Consider the following 19,559-nt stretch of genomic DNA (forward strand, 5'->3'; position numbering starts at 1 on the left):
CTTTACTAGCCAGGCATTTGTATGGAGAGGATTTTCCAAAGTTCTCTAATAGCCTTCATGAAAGGCCACTGGGGGAGGGACACTTCTATTGTGATGAGAAGCTGTCCCTTTCCCCTTAAGACAAGAAAGCTGGTGAACCTTATTGCTCTATACGGGGAGGATGTAACAAAAGAGAAGTCAAAGAACAAAAACAAACAGGAAGAGCCGGGAGAAGACTAGGGAGTAGAGAGCAAGAAGAGGGAGAGCGAGTCAAGACCAGCTTTGAACCAGACGAAGGTGGTGACTCTCAATAAAAGGATGTGAGGATAACACCAAGGGCAAGGATGGCCTCTTGCTTCCATCTTCTGTTAGGGTCCTGGAAGGGACCACCCAACCTCGAACTTGGTTTAATTGGCCCTGCAGTGTCATTGGTCAGAGAAGGCTCTGAGCCACTCTTGTTCCCATTGGACAGGAATTCTGAGCTGAGAACCAGGAATCCTGACAGTTAGGATAACATATGCTGAGGAAGACCAAGGATTGCAGGCAACCATCAGGACCTGGGAGAGAGACGTGGAAATGATTCTCTCAGAACCTCCAGTTTGAACCAACACTGCAGACACTTTGATCTGGGACTTCTAGCCTCCAGAACTATACAAGGATAAATTTCTGTTGTGCTAAATCACTCAGTTTGTGGTGGTTTTTTTGTTTTTGTTTTTTTTTTACAGCAGCCTTAGGAGACCAGCACAAGTACCATGTGAGGGGTGGCTTCAACAGGGCATCAGCATAGGGCTGGGCAGCACCGTGAAAGGAGAATCTTTCCCATGAAAAGTGGGATGCTCTGTCTCACGGGCGTAGTATAGAAGTGACTGACTGCAGGCAACAACTACACAAAGCGGCCAGCTCAGCAAGAAAGATGCAGGAAACCTAAAAAAGAGACTTCTCCATACACAGAACCTCTATTGTCATCCCCAGAAACCAGGCCTATGGTGGACCAAGATGGAAGTCAGTCTCAGCATGTAGGGCAAAGACGTTTCTAATCGTAGAGCAAAGGAAATGAGGAATTTATGACAAAGCTTGAACACAGGAGATGGGAGAATGATTCTGCAAATCTGTGTGAGTTGCTCTAGTGCCTTAAGTGGAGGAGCCCTAGGAAATGAGGCATCAAGAGAGCAATGGAGATTTATAATCTGCAGACGCAGACAGCTGGCAACTGATGCTCTGTGGAAAGAAGGGGAGGAAACGAGGCTCAATCTCTTTCTCGATCAGATATTATCATCTTTATTATTATTGTTTCCACCAAGGTGACACTTTATCTACCAAACTGGTATTTCCAGAAAGGATTTCTTCACTGGAATGAATTCCTATCTCTTTCTACCAGATTCTGAGAATAAATGCATAACCCACAGAACACGTATTTGGAATTCTAAGGGGATTCTAGGTAGAATCTACTCTGCCATCTTTTAAAACATATGAGATCAGTTGCACAAATACATTCATGACAAACTATTTGTCAAAGAAATACACATCAGGTTCCATAGATAATTTCTGCATTTTTATTCCCATATTAGATGTCATTGTAAATTACAGAAAGAGTCGAGGTGAAATAGCGTGAGCTATTGCTTCACATTGCTGGAAATGTTATTTTTTTTTCTAATTCCAGCTTAATTGAAATTATTTACCTTGCAGGGAAATGTTTCAAAATACAGGTAGAAGGAAACACGTGCATTTTTCTCAGTCAGACAACCGAGCAGGATCTTCAGCCAGTTTTCTCAGGAAAAAACGTATTAACCTTCTGTGTTTCAGAGACTGATAACCCACGTCTGTCTACTCCCTCCTACTATTGACTGATTAAAGTCAAGGAGAAGAGGTTGAATGAGTCAGGAGCTTCCCAGGCCTTTCTTGGCGCCTGTTTCTGGTATGTTTGCAATTTAAGCCTTACCTGCATGAAAGGGTGGCATCTATTTTATGTGGCATAGCCTAAAATTTCAGCACCCAGTAAGCAAGATTCTCCTCCTTTTATGGACAAACAAGGTCAGCTCTGCAAATCCAGACTTAACTGATAATAGACAGAAAGAAGCAAACCAAAAATTTCGATGCAATTAAAGACCCCAAATCCAAACGGCTGATTTTGATTAACATGTACCCTTTTCCTCATGCTAATTCATTGGTTCACTTATTGGATTTCAAAATTGTACCCTATGCCCTCCAGCTTCAGCAAACAAAGACATAACTTAAAATACTGAGACACAAATGGGCTATTTATTACTGTGTAAAAGAGCCATTATTACAGTGACTTTTTTTTCCTCCAGGAAACTAGCTCTTTTCAAGTTATTTACCCTGTTGTCAATTATTACCATCATTAATAATGATAATGATAATCATTAAGAGCTAGCAATGTGTTAGGGAATGAATAGAGCACAGAACCAGGCATGGTCCCTACCTAGTGAAACAATGGTGATTTTGTTTCACCCCAGATTTCACAAAGTAAGGATGGCAGATAGCAGGACAGTTTTTACCCATTATCCCCCCTCATCTTTTTAATTTCAAAGCTCCCTTTTTGCAAGTCCTTGGGCAAGCAGAGGGTGTGAATTCACAGTCGCCCTCTTTTGCATGACCTGGCACATACCCCAGCCCGTGCAACTCCTCAGGCTGGCACTTAACTGCCAGATCCCCCCAGCTGGAAGGGACTGGATGTTAGTCCCACTGGATGTGCTATTCGTGGAATCTGTTATAGAGTCACAAGACAAGATGCCAGTCTGGCACTATTTTGCAAACTGGAAATATATGGGGGAAACACAGACACCCTGTCTGACGATGAATAGCTAAGCTGTGAAACCAAATGAGTGGGCACCTACTAGAAATGAGTCTGTCAATAGTGATTGCTCTGTGTGAGAGAAGCATGATGTATTCGTCTGTCAGCCTAGTTGCATGCATGTGCTTCCTCTCGCTTCATAAATGCATGTGTATGTATGGAACAGAGTCGATAATAACTGAATGTTGTGGAAAGCATCTTGCTTGGATTAATGGGTTCTGATAACATTCTGAACATAAATCTAAGTGAAACATTAGGGCAAGAGTAGAAATTATATAATAGCTCTTTTCTAAGGAATAATCTTTTTGGAATAATTTATCTCACTGCTTTCATGGATGCTTAGAATGAAAATAATTTTTTATTTACATTTGTTTATTTTTGACTGGGCTAGGTCTCCGCTGTAGCTTTCAGGCTCTAGAGTGTGGGCTCAGTAGTTGTGGCACACAGGCTAAGTTGCACAGTGGCACGTGGAATTTTCCTGGACCAGGGATTGAACCCATGCCCCCTGCATTGGCAGGCAGATTCTTATCCACTGCCCCACCAGCGAAGTCCCAGGGAATTTATGCTTATCATATAATTTGACATAATACAAATGTAAAGGCACATCCCTTCCCACAAGGCCCATGCTTTTCATTCCAAGATTCTGAAGCTTTATGTTAAACATGAGGCACACGGCTCTGAGGGAGAATCAGTAGCACTCCTTGCTCCCGTGCCCCCTTGTTGACTCAGGGGCCCATAAGACAGGGCTGGGAAGAAAACCACACAGCACCGGCAGAGGAGAACACAGGGGGAATTGTACCCTCGTTGGTAACATTTCTGTTTCATGGCCCCATTTCCCATTTATCCTATTTTTGTCCATCTAGAGACTATCAACTAATCACAGAGGATCAGAAAGTATCTCCACATGTACATGTGTGTATGCATACACACAAACCCCTTAAGTATAAATTTTTCTGAAAAGCACAAGTAGAGATCACTTAACAAGGAAGGAAGATGAATGCTCATCCTATTGGCCCTCTTAACCTGGTCATTCAATTCTCAAAACCCTTCTCTTCATAAGCAGTAGATAGAGACACAGAAGCACTATGCATACGGAAAAACACTACATGTGAACACAGGACACCGCGTACATGTGTCAGCTACAAATTGTCACTTGCCATCTACCTCCACAAGGATCAAATCACGAGCTACTGCAGCTGTGGCTTTGAACAACCCCTGAAAGGAGTTTGGGGTAGAGAACAGGAACGAGGCACTCTGTGTTCTGGGAGAAACTGGCAGGACAGGTCTTCAATAGTTAGATATTTTCAGGAGAATGATTTTATAAGCCCAATTCTTGTATCTCCTCATACCTAGAAAAGCACTAAAATCCTTCATGGTGACATCTGCTCCTTGTGACTAGCAGTAACCCTCACCAGACTAGCAGAAACCTTCTGCAAAAAATATGTGTTTGACTGCATGTACTCTCCCTTCACCAAAATCACATATATACTGTCCTTCCCCTCTACCTCTTAGGAGCAGCTTCTCAGAACTATCTGAGATGCTGTCTCCGGGTTATAGTCCTCATTTTACCTTAATTTGTAACTCTCACATTGTGCTTTATTTTTTTCCAGTTGGTACATGATAGAGATCAACTTTTGCTCTTGGAAATACACATATTATTCTGAGATCCAAATACAGCCTTGGCTTTTGTATAATTATCCCAGCGGGAGTTATCTATCTGTATCAAAGGGTGAAATTTGGTCTAAGCTAATTAAATTTGTTTTCCTTTTATCATTTACATATGTAGAGTGGTATTCCCAAAATACATTTATTGTATTTTTAAGAAAGACTTTTTTTTTACATACACTTTTAAGTTGAAAGTGCTATAGGAAAGGACTCAATTGTCAATAACTATAATTTTTTTCTTCCTTGGAAGTTACAGACCTTTTTCAAATTACTTCTGATACAGATTTTTTAAAAATTTTTTTAGATGAAGGAGAAGGTGCAAGGAATACTGAGTTTTTACTCAAATGACCTGAGATTTGTGACTTTAAACTTCCAATTAAAGAGCACAGTTTTGCTGCTGAACCTTCTGTAAACCTATCAGTTAAAAGCTTGTGTAGTTTGATGGCATGTCACCTCCAGCCTCTGATTAGTAAATTGCAGGCCAAGCTAAAACACTTAAGCAATGCTACTACTTGCCTTAATTTGGAGAACTAGATCATTACAGTTTAGTAATTTAGATAAATCCTGCAGTCTATACTCCTTCCCTCTGTTGAGATCTGTAGAGTAGCCACTCAGGGCCAAATTACACACTACATTTTCCTTATAAGAAAATGCCAAAGAAATGTGTGTTGATGGAATTTATGAGGGGCTCACTGCATTCACTATCTGAAATTACCTTCTTCATCCACTCACTTAAGAGTTATCTCCTCCTGTAAAATGGAAGCTCTGTAAGACCTCGTCTTCTTGAGCCCTACCATGTCTTAAGATCACCAGGTGGAACTTGGATTCAAATTCAAATTCAAATATTTGTTGAATGGATAGAGTCATTCACCAATCCACTCCCCAGGTATTATAGATGAGAAAAATGAAACCTCTGCCTTTGAGAGTCAGTCTTTCAGAGGATACACAAACACCAAATGGCTACAATACAAGTGCATGGGCCTTGGGGAGGGCAGCAAACACTAAATATGACTTTTAAGAATATAAGCTATGTATTACTTTCACATATCATATATGTACTATTATATGAACATGGACATAGTCATTATGTTACCCACCACTGACTGTGCTGTGCTTAGTCACTCAGTCGTGTCCGACTCTTTGTGACCCCGTGGACTGTAGCCTGTCAGGCTCCTCTGTCCATGGGGATTCTCCAGGCAAGAATACTAGAGTGTGTTGCCATGCCCTCCTCCAGGGGATCTTCCCTGGAGGATCGAATCCAGGTCTCCTGCATTGCAGGTAGATTCTTTACCGTCTCAGCCACTGATTACTTATTCAATAAATAGTCATTGGGTACTTGGGCAATGCTGCCATCCTTATCATTTAGAATCAAGTCAGAGCATGAAGCTGGCAGTCCCAGGGCAGAGGCAGCTTAGAGTCAAAGGTAAGCCAGGGTAAAGCTGGGGCTGATGAGAGGCTTAGCCAATCTAATCATTGGTTGAGGCGGGCAACTAGTATTGGAATATTTGAAAGTCAGGAGGGGGCAGAATTCAGTAATTTCTTTAGGGTCCCAGCTTTTGAATCAAATGGAAAGGCCATGATGTCTGGAGCTATTCAGGATGCCCATGAAGTCAGGAAGACTGACTAGGAGATCATTTATCCCTCTTCCCCTGGTTGTTCCCCAGTTTCAGGCTTCTACTTTTCAGGAAAAGAAGCTGGACTTGGCCCAGAGCCCTGACATCAGAATGTCTTCAAATGTTCTCACTCCATCCACCCCTGGCTTAAGGACCTGGGGGATCAGGGACACAGGACTGGAGGTCCTTTAGATAATGAGCCACCTGGAGCCAGGACAAGTCATCTCTTCTATTTATTATGTGCACATTTAATTAAATGACACCTGTGACTTGAGTTGGACTCCAAATGATGACTCAATGCACGGTTGATACAGTTGCGTTGTTGGTTAGCAGTTAATAATGGTAATAGTAGCTAATATTCATTGAGTGGTGATTATGTGCCAGGGCTCCCTTTCAACTGACTGACACTTTCAACTGACTGACCAGTTTAACATTCCAAACCACCCTATAGTGTGGCTACTGTTAATATCCCATCTTACAGATGAGCAAACAGACTCAGAGAGGTTAAGTAGTTTGCCCCAAATCACACAACTCATAAATGGTAGGATGTGACAGAAAGCACCCACCTGGCTCCAGAACCAGCAAAGCCCTAACCACTGAAAACTGCTACCATTTTTTGAACACCAGCTAAGTGCCAGGGGCTTTATGTTTAATTTTACCTCATAAGTCTATTTCATACAGCAACACCACAAGGTAAGCATTCTTTTTCTTATTTTTCAAATATACCACGGATAGCCCCAAAAGTTCTGAAATCAGGGTGTGAACCCTGTCGTCTATCTGAAAGTCTTCTGTTCCATCCATTGCTCAGAGCTTCTGTGACCTTCCTTTCCACTGACCTTGAATACTATCTTACCCAAGTCTTGTTTTGTCTATGCATGTTTTATTTAGGCTTCCCTAGTCAAAAATAGCAACAACAAGTTCTAATTAAGTGTTCCTTAGGAGGTCCTGTGTTCCTTTCTGAGAGCCATAATCTTTCACACTAACATACTGCCGTATATATTTCCAGTAATACTCATTTACATGCCCTCACTTGGTCATCGTAACACCCCTGGCTTATAAAAGGTAGGCATTATTGACTCTCATCTCTGGAATGAATAAGCCTCATTAGAGAGAGGGGATAAGGAAGGGAGAGAAAGGATAACGTGCCCAAGGGCTTGCACATGGTTCTGCTCTATTTGGCTTACTTGCCTTCATTTCTAGTTTGTGTAAATGTCCCAGTGCAAAGTTTGATAGTTGGGAGAATCAGACTAACGAAAGGAAAGCTGGCTCCCATCTCAGAGACACCATATGGATTTCTACCATAGCTCTCCTACCTGCAATAAAAACATCTGAAGAGATATCAGAGGAGGGCTTCCCTGGTGACTCAGTGGGTGAGAATCCACCACGCAGGCTGCATGGGTTCACCCTGGTCCAGGAAGATCCCACGTGCCGCGGAGCGGCTGGGGCTGTGCGCTACAACTGCCGAGCCAGCACTCTGGGCCCGCACACCACAACAGCTGAGGCCTGTGTGCCTGGAGCCTGTGCTCCACGCAGAGAGAACGCGTCATAATGAGGAGCCTGTGCACTGCAACTCAATTATTTATTAAAAATTATACTTGAATTTCAGTTTCATCCAAATCATCAATGAAGTAGGAGGTTAGAATGAAGATGCTGTCAGATATGCATTTCAAAATTATTCACTGCCAATATGTCCTTTCTCAAGAAGCTACTAGAAAATGTGCTTTGCCAAAACAAGGAAATCAACAAAGAAGAATGAGGAAGGAGAAGGTCCATATTCACAAAGTGAATGGAATCCCCAGGAGGATGATGATAGAATTATTCAGGAAGACATCTGTGTATCAGACCGGGAGCAGCCAGGGAAGAAGAGGAAGCAGAAGGTAACAGGAGCATGTCTACAAATCAAAGATGAAGTTGACAGACAAAAAGATGCTTGGCTGTCCTGAGATGCAATTTACACTTAAATTAAAAGTTTGGGAATAAATTAGGGATGTGCAAAACTAAGCAAAAAATAATTCAGTAAAATTAAAATATATATATATACATATCTCTACAATATACTACATAGCCCAGCTTTGAATCACATTAACCCTGAATATTTCTTGGAAGGACTAATGCTGAAGCTGAAGCTCCAATACTTTGGCCACCTGATGTGAAGAGCACAATCACTGAAAAAAACCCTGATACTGGGAAAGATTGAGGGCAGGAAGGGAAGCAGGTAACAGGATGAGATGGTTGGATGGCATCACTGACCCAATGGACATGAGTTTGAGCAAACTCCAGGAGACAGTGAAAGACAGGGAAGACTGGTATGCTGCAGTCCATGGCGTTGCAAAGAGTTGGATATGACTTAGTGACTGAAGAACAAAAACAACTCATTATTGACAGAGATGTACTGTCTTTTGTTACCCAAAAGTTATTGACTGGAGACGTGTCAATTTTGCTTAGATAATAAATCACCAGCCACAGGCATTAGTTTCTGCAAAAATCCTCTGGTAAATAATGAGTTAATATAATAATATTATTATAAATCTTGAGTACTGAGTGAATAAAATTATGACACAATTGTACTAGAAGAATGGATAAAAAGACCTGGGAGTGATATAGGCATAAACGTCTAAGAGAGGTAAGCTTCCATTTTCCATAGTAAAATAAACAGATATTGTGAACGACAAGGGGGCTTCTCCGGTAGCTCAGCGGTAAAGAATCTACCTGCCGATACAGGAGATGCAGGTTCTATCCCTGAGACAAGAAGATCCCCTGGAGAAGGAAACAGAAACCCACTCCAGTATCCTTGCCTGGGAAAACCCATGGACAGAGGAGCCTGGTGGGCTACAGTCCATGGGGTCATAAGAGTTGGACGCAACCTAGTCACTAAACAACAGTAAATGTAAAACAAGAAAATAATTAGCAGCAAATACTGTTTTTGTCTGAAAATGAAGGTAAATGTTAGGAGAAACAGAAAGGAGAATTGAAAATAGTTGCTCTAGGAAACAGGAATCAGGAGAAGGAAGATGGCACAGATAGTTTTTGAGATTATGATAGAAATGTTTCTGTCATCCTTCTCTTTTCCCTTGGTAACAGAATCCCAATTTTACTCCGGAGAGCAATATACCACGATAAAATACCAGGTTCTTCTGTACTCCTGCAACTAGATGTAGCAACATGGACTTCATGCTGGCCAGTGAGATGTAAGCAGAAGCTGTTGGTTATTTCCCTTTTCTTCTTTCTACCTCCTGGACTGCAGATGTGAAAATGGCTGGAGGTTACTGTCCCTAAGGACAGAGAAGCAGAAAGCTAGAAGGAGCTGATATTCCTGATAACACTGGGAGCTGCAAACAAGGCCTGGACTAGCTAGCACTAAATAGCTTATACTATGAAAAAAAAAAACAAAACAGCCTTATAAATTTAAAATACTACCATTTGGAAGTTTCTGTTAAAAGCAGCTGAATCTAATTCTAAGCTATCTATACAATAAAAGTATGTAGCTGGCTTATTAAACTGAGTATGTGTACCTTGTACAAAAATTAAAATTGAAAGAAGGGATGGTCAGCAAATGCATAAAGAAAAGAATTGCCAAATACCCACTTTTGGAAAAGTTCTTTAGGACTCTGAATATCTACTGATGAATTACTTGTCTGAGATTAAAAAATATACAGGATGAATTTATGACAGATGAAACATTACAGAAAAAAAAAGGTTTGAAGATACAGTAACAGAAACTATCCTAATAAAATTGTACAGAGAAAAATGAAACTTAAAAAATGAAAAGGCCTTTAGTAAGCTGTGGGATATCTTTAAGAAGCCTAATATCTGTGAAATTGTCCCTGAAAAAGAGGGGGGAAGGAAGAAATGGATAAGAAAAAAGTTGAAGAAATCATGGCTGAAATTTTTCCATATCTGGTGAAACCTATATACCCTTTATTTTAAAATAAAATAAAATTTTATTAAATTTTAAAACTTTATTAAATCGCTCAAATCCAGTGATAAAAAGAAAATCTTAAAATCAGTAGTGGCGGGGGGGGAAATGCTAGGTCCAAAAGAACAGTAAAGATTACAGCAGATTTCTTATCAGACACTATAGAAGTGAGAACAGATTGGAATAATATCTATAAAGTGAAAGGAAACAGCCAGCAATTGTCAACCTAGAATTCTACCTTGAGACGAATGAAATGAATGCACAAGCCTCCTGCGATGCAGCAAAAGCTCATGTACGAGGGACGTTCATAGCAAAATCAAGCTTACCTCGGGAAGCAAGAAAGCTCTCAAAGAACCTAACCTGATGTCTAAAGGAGCTAGAAATAGAAGAATCAACAAAACCATAATTCATAATTTTGGAGTTTCTCTTCTCTAATGCAAAATCTCTTTTGTCCATGCAGGGTGACATCTGGCTCTCACACGGCCCTGAACTGGGAGAATGGGATATGAGGAACCCATGCGGTTATTGTGACTCTCCCATACATATGCTCATTTTTCTGTGGAGCTCTCTACTGAGCCACCCATGCCAGAAACCTGTTGATCATCCAATGCCCATGACGATGCACTTATAATTTCAATGTCTGTAGTAGCTGGAATGACTGAGAGAGTGATTTCTTATTAACAGCCAAAAAGAAAAAAAAGAAAAAAAAAGGTTCAGGCATGGAACGTACATTCAAGTTGGAAGATGCTGAGATTGTGGACGTGTGGATTTCAAGGTGCTGGCAGGGCATCCAGGTAGAGATTTCGAGCAGTCAGTTGGAAATACATGACAGATTGCTGCTCTTGGTTACAGAAATGAAAGCTCAAGAGCTTTTCTGAAAAGTTTAAGCTGTGGTTTGACAGGAATCATACTGTTTCTAAGAGGGAAAAGACTCAGGATCATTCGCCTGTGGAGGATAGACCACAGGGAGGGAGGGAAAGAGAGAATCAAGGAGGAGCGGTCATGGCGTTCGGAGAACACGTCTCTGGCCAGTAAAAGGCCAGGCAGAGCAGGCACGGTTCTTGTGGTAGATCCTTTACGAGCAGTTCTTCACAACATGACTTCTTTCTCCTTCTCTGCCTGACGAAATCTCTTCCCTCTCTCCCTATTCCATGTCTTATCCTGTTTTTCTAGCCTGGAGCCCCCTGTGGGAGAAGGCAGCGTGGAAGACAACAGTCTAGGTGTAGAATTTTCACTCTGCCGCATTAGGAAGGCAGACAGCAAGGAAGAGGTTAGCAGGAAAAGTCTTGAGGCTCTGGCTGCCCTTTTTTGATTTGTGCATTAATGCTGCGGAGTTGACAGCCTGCCTGAGAGAGGCTGAAGAGATGTGTGTTCTGCATGTCTGAAATTTATTCCTTTCACTCTGGAAGATGGGACACCACATAACGGCCATGAAGAAGTAATTCTGATCCTGCAATGATCTTGGCACCAGTTCCAGAAAGACATATGGACATAATCTTCGGGACATTTGTAGAACCTTCCCTTGAGGACTGTCTTTGCAGGCTTGGGTTCACTTCAAGACCTATGGCACTCACTTTAGCTTGAGTCTGTTTCTACTTAAGAGATTAAAAGCTAAATTGTATTCCATTGAAAGGACTAAAAATATTAATGTAAGAGCAAGTCATCATTATGACACATATCAATTTCTCACCTCTGAGGCGGTGCACAGAAGCAAGGCCCTGGATAATAACCCAGCCATGATTAGGAAGAAAGGTCTGGTGGATCTCAGCACATGCTGTGAAAATGTGAGTTTTCACCATGCTGGGAGCCAGCATCTTTGGCTATAAACTTACAGAGAGGTGACAAACAGAAAAGTCTTCCTAGGAATGAAAATGTGCTTAAATGTTATTCTGTAACAAGCTATTCTGAATCTAGGACCCTACATATCAGGTATATTTAAGGTATATTTATTTATATATTATATTAATATATTTATTTCTCATTGAAACAGATTTCAATCTATATACATTTTTATCTTAAAATAGATGAGATAGCACAATAAATCCGGCCAAGTTTCCCCTAAGTTTCCGTGTGTGTTTAGGAAGTAACCACTTACTCAATTTAAACTTCATTTATGGCCTTCACTTAATACTAGTCCTTTTTTTCCTTGATAAGTCTAACGTGGTGATAGAAAAAACTCAGAAAATATCAAAGCTTAGCCCTATGGAAAATCACTGTGCCTGCCCCAAAAGTCACCCCTTAAAACTAACTCCTAGAAGAATGCCAGTTAAGAGGCCTGTTGGGAGCCAATTTTTATTCATTTACTGGTGTTTTGTGAATCCCCTTTGAGAAAATTCTTCAGAGTTGTACTACCGGGAAAAGGAGAAAGAGACAAACTGTAGAGGCAGACATTCCCTGGAGCATGAGGTCTTCTTTGCTCCATGGTTTTCCCTCAAGGAAACACTCAGAATCACCTTGCTAAAAAAATTGACTTGGCCGATGGCCAGCTTTAAAGGACAGGTTTTTTATTTTTATTTTTTTGTCTCAGTGGTCACTACACTATCAAGATCTAAGTAAATGACTGTTCTATGAACCTTGGCTGAGAAAAATGAGTGACCACAAACTCTCCTGTATTCCTTCTCATCATGGTTACACATGAAGTCAGTCTTATAGAATCTGATGATAGATACAGAGAATTACAGATCTTCAAAAGTCTCAAGAGGTCACCTGATCCAGCCTCCTGATGCTCAAGGTTAGTGCATAGCACATTGCAGGGATGCTGGGACACCAGCTGGCTATCAGGGCCTTACATGATGTTTGGGAGTGCACAACCAAAATTCCCCCGCCTACATCGGAGAAAGAATGGAGGGCGATGTGTCCAACATGTCTATAGCTTTCTTTTTGTGGCTGGAAACAAGATGGCCAATGGGTCCTTAGTTTTATCCAAGTAGGACAAACTTGTTTTCTTAGTTCTGGTCCAAACAAATAAACCAGGAAAGGGCTCTGATTGACCTTACTTGAGTCAGATATTTCCTTCCTTCAGGACCCAAGAAACCATGGCTCTGTGTGTGTGTGTGTGTGTGTGTGTGTGTGTGTGTGTGTGTGTGTGTGTGTGTGTGTGTGTGTGTGTGTGTGTGTGTAGGTGCTCTTGTGTGTATGTACACAATAACCCTGGCTTGATGGGTATGTAACTTGTACAGTGGTACAGGGACCTCTGCTTAGAAAGATCTCATGCTTGGCTTAATGCTTTGCTATTGCCACCTAGAAATCCTCAGTAATATTTAGACAGTGGATTCTGAATTTTAATTTTGCACTGGACCCCATCAATTATGTAGCCAACTGTGGCATGGAGTCCTAGCTCAACTTGGAGACCCTGAACAAGGTCACATGGATGGTATGGGTGCGGAAGAGGAAATAATTCCTAGGATCAGTGGGTAGATGGTGGCCCGGACAGCTAGCATAGTTCCAAGAACTGAAAGGACATGAAACATGAAAGACATGGTCCTTGCCCTCAAAAATCTCAGTCTAGTAAGACAGATTCTCTTTTTGAAAAGTTGTTTCTGCAATAGCCACATAGCCAAATGAATATATTTATCTTGGGTGCTAATGGGAACATCTAACTGCTGTAGGAAAGTGGAGGCGTCTCAAGAAATTAAAATAGAACTACCATATGATCCAGTAATTCCACTTCTGGGTACATATCCAAAGGAAACAAAATTGCTATCTTGAAAAGATATCTGTACTATGTCTTTTGCAGCACACAATAGCCAATGTATAGAAACAACCTAAGTGTGTATGTGTGTGTATATGTATACACACACACACATACATAGAGAGAGATTTTATATATGAATAATACTAAATGGAATATTATTAGTTTTTAAAGAAGAAAACCCTGTCATTTGTGACAATATGGGTGAAACTGAAGGGCACTCTGCTAAGTGAAATAAGACAGATAGAGAAAGATAAATACCACATGGTATCACTTATATGTGGAATCTTAAAAAATAAAAAAAGGCTGAACTCAGAAACAAAGAGTAAAGAGGTGGTTGTCAAGGTCATTGGGGGCGGAGGAAATAGAAGAAGTAGGAAAAAGGGTACAAACTTTCAGCTATAAGATGAATGAAGTCTGAAGCTCTAATATATAGCCTGGAAACTCTAGTTGACAACACTGTACTGTGTAATTAAAATCTGCTAAGAGTGTAGAACTTAAATGTTCTCACCCCTCCAAAAGAAAAGGTAAATATGTGAGATGATACATGTTAATGAACTCAGTTACGAGAATTCCTTCACAATGTATCTGCATACCAAGTCATCGTTTGTGAGTGTGTGTATGGGTCTGCTCAGTCACTCAGTTGTATCCGACTCTCTGTGACCCTGTGGACTGTAGCCCACCACGCTTTTCTGTCCGTGGAATTTTCCAGGCAAGAATACAGGGGTGGGTTGTCACTTCCTACTCCAGGGAATCTTTCCAGCCAAGGGATCTTTTGCATTGGCAGATGGATTCTTTACCACTGAGCCACTTGGGAATCATCACATTGTACTCTTTAAATATCTTATAATTTTACTTGTCAATTATACCTCAATAAAGCTTAAAAAATGTAAGTAAAGAAAATATATGGAGAATGTCCATCTTTGCCTTCAACATCACAAAGAATAATTTTTATAAAACTGTAAGCTAGTCTGTGACTACAGATGGAAGTAAGAGTCTCTTGTACAATAAGTGAAACCATTCTAGAAACCATCACTATTATAGTCTGTTAAGAATATTTTCCCTACCAAATATATATGCACCCTACTATTCATAGCAGGGATATTATATTTATAGTAGCAGAGACATGGAAGCAACCTAAATGTCCATTAACAAATGAACAGATAAAGAAGATGTGGTAGGTCTATTTATATACAGTGAAATACTACTTAGCCATAAAAAAGAATGAAATAGTATCCTTTGCAGCTAGACATAGACCTAAAGATCATCATGCTAAGTGAAGTCAAAGACAAATATCATATGATATAACTCATATGTGGAATGATATGTGATACAAATGTAGAAAAATGATACAAATCAAATCAAAATAAACTTATTTACAAGACAGAAACAGTCTCACAGACATAGATAACAAACTTACAGTTACCAAAGGGGATGGGGCATGGAGGGGGGATAAATTAGGAGTTTGGGATTAGCAAGATTAGCAGATATACACTACTGTATAGATAAATAACAAAGACTTAGTGTATAGCACAAGGAACTATATTCGATATTTTGTAGTAAACTATAATGGAAGACAATCTGAAAAAAATTCTTTATACAAAGATCCATGAAGAATAGGACAAAGTAAGACCTGGAATGGTGCCTGCTGCCTAGAAAGGCTATAGATGAATGAAGTGAAAGTCATTTAGCTATGTCTGACTTTTTGCGATCCTATGGACTACACAGTCCATGGAACTCTCTAGGCTGGAGTGGGTAGCTATTCCCTCTTCAAGGGGATCTTCCCAACCCAGGGACCGAACCCAGGCCTCCCTCATTGCAGGTGGATTCTTTACCGTCTGAGTCACCAGGGAAGCCTAAGAATACGGGAGTGGGTAGCCTATCCCTTCTTCAGCGGATCTTCCTGACCCAGGAATCTTCCTGACCCAGTTCTGCATTGCAGGTGGATTCTTTACCAGCTGAGCTACCAGGGAACTTAGGTGGATATAAATAGGAGAAGGTAGTTGAATTGAAGAATAAAAGGAAGGAATGAAGGAAGGAGGGAGGTGATTTGGCCATGTTGTGGTTTTCAAGGTAGACAGGTTGTCCAGGAAGATGATGGGTGGAAACCATAAAAATAAAACACAAGCCATACCTAGAGCAATAAATTGTGTGAAATGTTAATTGGGTTTTACTCTCAGAACTCTTCCTTTCATTACTCTGTTTAAGACCAAACATTAAAAATTTAATCAGAAAATTCCATCTGGCCAACAATTTTAATTTGTGAAATTTCTTTTGCTTCTGAAAATTAAGAGCAATCCTCTAAGTGAATTGAGAATTCTAAGAGAGCCCCAAACAGCCCTGAACAAAGACTCTGGAGTGTCATTTCCTTTTATATTGTAACATCGTTGAGTCACTTGCAATCTATAAATAAACTTGTATTTTACAGGAATGCCTCTACAAAAAGCAGCAGCATGCTGGAATTCAATACACAAGGCTATTTTTAAAAGTGTTTTGATTTTTAAAAATTAATTATAGGCCCTAGATAACACAGGAGTTAGAACTTGGCTTACTACAAGTTTTACGTTGCTTAACAAGCCTTTAAAACAATTCTTCTACATCTGTGCTTTATTTTAAGAGAACATCAATGTTACTTGAAGATTTCATTGATTATGCTTGTCCTCTTCTACAGCAGGAAAATTGGGATCACTGATATTCTGAAATCAGTAAGCAATGCTGTTTACCTTTAAATACACACACACATAAATATAAATATAAATAAATATATATAAATATAAATATATATATATATATATATATACTTGGTGCTCCTGTATACATACAAGAGAAAAAAAAAGCAAGGAAAATTTTGAAGCAATGTTCATTATGGCAGGAAGGCATGTTCAATTGTAAACTTTTGAAGAAATAGCATTATTAAATAATGAAAACTTTTGGCCTAAATATATTCCACTAATTGAACTCGTTAATCGATTCCATATCAGAGGATAACAGAGAAGAGTTCTTGACATAGAGGTTACTTTGATGAAACCAAATGCCTGGGAACCATTACAGCCTTTATCTTACATCAAAAGGCATAGACAGGGCTTCCCTAGGGGTCCAGTGGTTAAGAATCCACCTGCCAATGCAGGGGACATGGGTTCAATCCCTGGTCTGTGAAGATCCCACACGCCAAGGAACGACGAAGCTGGTGTACCACAACTACTAAAGCCCACGCCCTACGGCCCGTGCTCTGCAAAAATAGAAACCACTGCAGTGAGAAGCCCATACACAACTAGAGACCAGCCCCCCTCACCACAACTAGAGAAAGCCCACGCATAGCAACAGCACAGTCAAAAGCAAACAAATACATCTTTTTTTAAAAAGACATAGATAGTATAATATAGAAGTTGTAGAATTTGAAAATTTTAGACCTCAGAAAGTAAATGCTAACTGCTCTTTCAAGAAAATGGGCTTAGAAGTATAGGAAGAAAGGTGAGTATTTCTGCCTCTGTCTTGATTAACAAAGATTAAATGTCTAGGTCTTATCTGTGTTTTTCCCTAGATAAACAATCCGTGGGTGGTTTTCTCCTAGGAATCCCTTTGAAGAGAAGCAGACATCAGCCAAAGTCACCAGAGGCAGGACAGGACCTCAGATACGTGACTCATGTAATAGAAGCTGATTGATTTTCCTTAACTTGGCCTGTCTTGCCACATTACACTTCAGACAGAGTGAAGATTACAACCTCCAAGCTTGTTGTTTCTTGACAATGGAAAATAAATAGCAGCATTTTTTGTTTTTGAAAGAAGAGAGAATAAACACGTTTGATTCAATGGTGCCATAGAAATGCAACCAAAAATACATACTCAATTTTATTTTTCAACTCCATGGACAACAACTATTAACTGACACAGTAAGAAGCACAGTTGATGTGCTCTGTTACACAACAGAACCGATGCAAAGGGATATTATCACTTTGAAATAAGTGGCACCTTAGATCTCTCTTGGGCAAAGAGAACAGAAGGGTGTGAGGCTAAGGCTAGATGGAATTTCTAGAAAGAGATAATAAACAATGTAAGCCAATAGCAAAATACTCTTGGTCTTCTTTTGGGGAAGAAGCGACCTAAAAGGGTCGCTGCTCTTGAGAACTAAGTGAGATGAATTATTTTCTTTCCTACACTTATGCTTCTTCATTTTGACATCTGCTCTGGACACAAAACTCAGAGAGATTGTGCAATGTCAAACCAACCCTCACAAATGGTGAGAACACGTCATGAGATTGCGTGTTTCAGTGTGGCAAGTAGAAGGGGATGCATTTAGTTAATAAATCTATATAAAATTTTAAAAGTCACGGGCTCTGAATCATGACAAAATATTTCCCAGAGACACTTTGCCAGTGTACTATGGCGGCCCAAATAAAGACGAAAGCCTTAAAAAAAAAAAAAAAAAAAGACGAAAGCCTTAGAGAATACTGGGCTAGATCGGCCCTTGTTATTTGCAAGCATGGCATTTTATATAATCTTACTTTTCCATGGCTTTTGAAAAATACAGTTTCCAGTCCTTTTCTTAACATCTTTTCTTTCCATTATTACTACGTGCGAAAGGGGGTGAAAATACCTTTTAGCAGGAAAGCTGGTCTAAGTGTAGAATCAACATCAACATGAAATCATTGTTGAGTCAAGTTATCGAATCTTATTCGTGAATTAGAATCAAGAGTCGGACTCCAATGAGGCATGAATAATGTCTGTGCTGGTCTTTCCCTCTCTAATTAGTATTCATGAATTGCTGGGCATTTTTTGCTGTCTCTCTCTTTGCATTTATCTCAGTCATTGTATCATTTGATTGCTAATGTGTTTGAATTGAGCCGCTTGATTTTAATTCAATCTGGCACCTCTTCATGGAGTACTAAATTTCCTTTCAACGGCCATACGTTGAACTGCAGGGATCCCTGAAGCCTCTGCCACCAAGAAGGCTTCAGCCTTTGCTGCTTCATGCAGCCCATCTACTCTTGGTTTAAGGAAAGCCTAGATACAGAGATTCCAGCTCAGGTACACCAATTACCTGGCAGTTTGGGCAAGATAAACCTGTTCTCTTCTGTACCACCCTGTGGACTCTGATATATCTTCCCTTCCTATCAAGTAGGGCTTCACCCACTGAGGGAAAAATGTCATCAGAGCTTGTGCATCTTGGTGGCATAGCTCTGATCCATCATAATTGTACTCCTCGTGATCTTTGGACTTAAAATTGAGAGACCCATCTCTCATCCAAAAACATCATCTGTTTGAAACCTAAAAGCTTTTGATCATTATATGTGCATGATCCTGAAATAAGATACTGCTTAGAAGTGTGTGTGTGTGTGGTGTACAAACTCTGTAATTTTAAAGACCAAATACCCAATTTCAAAACACAACAGACAGAGCTTCTTAGTGCATAGCAGGAATCTGAGCACAAAGCTTCCAGGCATGCTGAGTTTCACATGTTCTACTGCCCATTACTAGCAACTCAGGAGTATCTTCTTTCAAGCAAGCTGTGTCAGGGGCATGTTGAAAGGGGGAGTTTCTTTCTTACATATAATTCCTGAGTGCGTCTAAGATTAGTCAGACTTCTAGAAAAGCAAAAGACTGCGAAAACAGCACACCATCCCTTGAGACCATCCAGAAGAAGGCGGGGCATGGAGAGATGACAGTTCATGGACCAGGCACGGCTCATGGCGATGCACTGGCCCTGTCTTCCCCAGACAATACTTCATCTCTACTAAGACACTGGACAGGATGTTCTATTTCCCTGCTTTGGAAGGAAGAAAAAGTTATAGGTTTCTCTGCTCAAAGCAATCTTCCAGAAAAAGCAATTGTTCCCTCCACATCAGTATTTTACCAGAATCAAGACTTAAGGGTAAAAATAAAAGG

The sequence above is a fragment of the Cervus canadensis genome, chromosome 1 (genome assembly GCF_019320065.1).
Source record: "Cervus canadensis isolate Bull #8, Minnesota chromosome 1, ASM1932006v1, whole genome shotgun sequence".
NCBI classification, from domain to species: domain Eukaryota; kingdom Metazoa; phylum Chordata; class Mammalia; order Artiodactyla; family Cervidae; genus Cervus; species Cervus canadensis.